Source organism: Solea senegalensis, linkage group LG5 (assembly GCF_019176455.1).
Source record: "Solea senegalensis isolate Sse05_10M linkage group LG5, IFAPA_SoseM_1, whole genome shotgun sequence".
Classification (NCBI taxonomy): Eukaryota; Metazoa; Chordata; class Actinopteri; order Pleuronectiformes; family Soleidae; genus Solea; species Solea senegalensis.
This window is the reverse complement of record NC_058025.1, coordinates 12,487,651-12,492,344: the sequence shown is the minus strand read 5'-3', so window position 1 is coordinate 12,492,344 and position 4,694 is coordinate 12,487,651.

The window sequence follows — 4,694 nt, the reverse complement described above, 5'->3', positions numbered from 1 at the left end:
CAAACAAGCAGCAACTGAAGGTGGCAGTAAAGGCATGGCAAAAGCGTCTCCTGGGATAGGCTAAAGGAGGGAGAGGTATGTGACTATACAGTTCAAATGGTTAGAGCTGATGAGGTCCGTTGGTTCTAGTCAGCAGATGCAGGAAACTCTCTCGCCTCCTTTTTGGGGATGTAATGATTATAGATTTTGATGGTATAATTTGAGGAAAAAAAACACTTTTATAATGCTCTGCTATTTCATTACTATCCTGGTGGGAATTACATGTTCTTGGCAGCATTTAGTGCAGTGCATTGTTGTTCAAACAACTCTTAACTGCTGCTATTATATTGGCTTTTCTTTTTATTCACTACTTCACCAGCTCAATGTTCCATTCTTTAACTAATGTAGCCATATTGATGTTATTCAATATAGGGTGGCAACAAGATTTAACAGTATAGTACTGTGGCCAGCACTGACTGTACTGAAATGTGGCTCATACTTTGATCATGTTGCTGCAGGACACTTTATGCTGGTGTACCAGACTTGTATTCTGCCTGCAGTCTGCCAATTGCACCTGCAGTAACTTGTGATTTTCCACACTGTGCTACTATTATTCAGAGGAAAATACTGTACTAAAACCGGAACATTCAGTGTAGCTGAGCCTTTCCGGTTCAGTAACTGTGACATTTTCAACCACGGTTAATATCGAAATTGGTATGTAGTTGCATCCATAATGCCATCTTTTCTTTGTCGCTTCATGAGCTGCCGTTATCAAAGTGAAAGAACTGCATCATTTAGTGTGGCTGTTCTCGTCACTGTTGCGCTTGAAGTTGAATCTTATACTCCATCTGTGTTTTACTGCAAGTCTGCCTTCCCTCCTGTGAGCTTTCAGTGTTACACACTTACCCAGCTCACAGGGACAAACGCTTGCTAACCGAGACCACACCCACATCATAACACCAATCTTTATTCATGATTATACCTGTGATGTGATGATGCTTTTTCATCTGCAATATGATTTAATAATGCAAAGGCCTGCTGCACAGAAAGGCCCAAGGAGGAAAAGGCTAAAGTCGGAGTCAGAATTCCATATATTCAGTTCCCTTTGTGCGACTATGGTTAGCTGCAACACATGTTGGAGTCGATAAATCTTTTTTTCAAGATACAAGAAGACAGTGTTTGTGGAAGCAGCAGTCAGGGCCTCGTATGAAATGTAGTAGTTCTCACTGGGTTTAGATTGCATCATCACACTTGGAGACATCTTACTCTGATTCTGTTGCATTAATTTAAATCCATCATTTTTAGTTAAATTTTTTCATTATAACAGTCTCATACTGAGCATTGGCTTCCAAAGTATTTTTTTTTAGCATTAATCAGGCCTGTCTCATTATTTTGTGTCTCTGTCACCACGTGATAACTCATTTAGCTTCAAACGACCATCCTTTGTTAAAGCAGTTTTGTTTGTCTGGGGAAAGGAGTGGAAGCACGAGTGAAATGGCTGAAAGTCTCCTGCCAACCAACAGTCACTCTTAAATATAAAACACAAAACCGCTGTTGAGAATATGGCTATGTCAATACATTGCTTCAAAGAATCAGTACAATATGTCATGTAATATTGTACTCTTCTCTGTAAATACCAGATTGCAATTGATCAGTAGTCTCTGTGAAAACAGACCTGTCTGCTTAACCCCAACAACCATGCCATGTTCAAAGTCACTTAAATCACCTTCCACCCTCATTCTGATGCTCACTTTGAACTTCAGCTTGTCTGAGTGTCTCAATGCACTGAGTTGCTGCCATGTGATTGGCTGATTAGATATTTAAACTAACAAGCAATTCAAGTGGTGAGTGTCTATGCATTTTAAAAACCGGGGTATTTATGGAAACACTTAATTATATGCAAGTGGCTTTCCATCAGGGCAAGCAAAGTAGGCATAGCTTGCCCACTTATTTCTAAAAATAGATGCCGACTAAAATACCCTGTAATAGCAAGATGCCACAACCTGTTTTTTTACATTGTTAATGACACATTGGACAGAATTTATAATATCCACCACACTTAACTAAAGAAATTGGTGTAAAAAAAGGCTTTATACATTTTAAATTAGGCTGACTTGCCAACGTGAGCAGTATAATCATGCAGCAAACATGTATGGTAGCTATGTAATTAAAAAGAGCAAGGAGCACAATGTGCATTTGAAATGAAGGTGCAGTCGGCGGCAGTGTCATTAACTCTGATTTAGTAATCAACTCCTTGCTTCTCTTGCTGGTACCTTTTGCTGTGTAGCTGTGAGCATTTTGTCCAAGTAGTTATTTAGCTTTCGGTCACAAGCGAGTCTCAGAGGAGCTTGGCAAGTTAAAAGAAAACAACCTGTTCATTAAGAATGCATAAAAGCCCCCACCATGAAGCAAATGAACAAACCTGCAATGACAACATGGTCAGTGTTAATCGCACCACTTTTACATTTACATTCAAACAAAAAGACCAAATGTCCCATAATGTATCAGGTAAGACAGATGGGACTATGCCTATTAAGTGCCAGGAGGAGGGACAAAACTGGAGATGGGATTTAAGTCATAGAATCACAGGCAGGATACAAATCAACTGCCTTCTATAGGAAGCAGCACCTGCACAGCAGTGGTGTCCAGAGTCAATCCAAAGAGGAGAGACAGTCCCACATCTCTACATCATGTCTTCCATTCACACTGACACAGATGGCAGACATTTGATAAATGTGATCTCACTGCGAACAGTTTCTTCCAGGTCTCAATTGCTGATTTCTATATCAGTGTTGGTTGGGGCTGGGGAAAAATATCAAAGTGTTCCAAAGCTGGATGTTCCTAAAAATTGAAAAAGGCTCCAAGTGTTGATGTATTCAGGCAGAAATAGTTGTCTACACTCTTTGCATTGGTAAGATGATTTCATGAAGTAGTGTTGTATTATATTCTTCTATTCTATATCTCTTTTTGTCACGTGAAATTTTCAGTCTTGTGATTAGCAAAATACTAATCATTACATTTTGCAACATTGTTTCCTGGCTATAATTTGAAACCTTGTTGTGGGTCGTATTTGTCCAAAGATTGTTTTGTAATACATACAGTATATTTTAAAACTTTGCTGTGACTAGGAGCCCATTTGTAAAGCAGGTGCTCAGATGTGACGTCTGTGGTGCTGTCCGGTGCTGAAATGTCTGCACTGTAAAACAGTCTTGCAGGATATGAGGTTTCTTGGGTGCTGTCCGGTGCTGAAGTTCCTGCCCTGTAAGTCGGTCTTGTATACAGATGCATCAATGCTTTCTTTCAGACCTAGTATGAATACAATTTTTTTTTGTGGGTACTTGATACTGAATACTGATACAAGTACACGATAATATCATTACAGAACTTAATTCATTAATTCATTTTACTTTTTACTTTTCCTTCATTAATTAAAGAAGAATTGTTTCAAAACATTATTGTTTATAGTATTGTTCTCTACCGATCCCCAGGCATGGCATGGGGCAAAAAAACTACAATTTGGTATTTTGTGGCCTTGGAATAGGTATAACATGTGCACAAAATATTAATTAATAATATGGGACCCGCCACAACAAAAGTAGCGACAAGTCGGCCCAATGCAAACTGAGTAAACAGTTTGCCAAACAACCATTTACTCTCACATTTACACCTATGGTCAATTTAGAGTGATTTAGACTGATTTTGTGCTTGAATAATGTGTGAATGACACAGCTTTGTGTATAAGTGTTGACTGTGAGGCTAATGATTTAGCAACTCTCTGAGTTTGCGGTTGAAATACATAAAGAAATAAATAATACATAGTTTGACATATTGACTAGTTCTGAAATGAGGCAGAGATTAGTTGACCTAGAGGATCTGCACAGCTGCTGTGTTCCATAACATGTTTAGCAGACTGCTACTACAATTAATGATGATCGGGTGGCTGGCTGGTGCGGGTATTAATTGTTGAAAAAAACATCGGGTGGATGGCAGGTGGATTATTTAAATTTAGCAGCGGGTGTGGATGACATTATAGCTCATCAGCACATCTCTATCACCTATTTTACTCTCAGTGCTTTTTCATTTTATTTGTGATTAGATCAGGGTGATGGATCTCTTTTTGTTTTGTTTAGTTGTTGGTCACTGCTTTGATGGTCAATACTGGACATTACAGCCATATTTTTGAGCCTAAAAGTAGAATGAGAATGAATGTAGAAAAAAAAAAAGGCAGACAATTCAACAAAAATTCGACATGGGGGGCCTGGACAATCTACTGTCAAAATGTAGGCGAAAATTAAATTGTGTAGACTGAAAAAGCAATTGTCAGCAGAGGCATAGCAGTCCAAGTTGCATATAGGCCCATGATGAGGGTAGGGGGCTTACATCTTGAAATGGACAAATGTAACAATTAATGTATGCATGGCCAGGATATAAAATCTAAAAATTAAATATTACAACTAAAAGTAGCCTCCTGACTAAAATGGGCAATGCAATGATGAAACTGTATTGCAACTGCCATGCAAACTGTTATTTCAAAAAGAAAAACAATAAAAACAGATGATAGAAATATGACTACACTAAGGAATGTAAGGAATAAGCCACACCCTCCTTCCAATATATTTTTCACGTTTCATTTCATATGTTAAGAGGTTTTTATGTCCAGTTATTTTATGTATTGTATTGTATATGTAAGGTTTGATCATTCCTTGTGGATACAG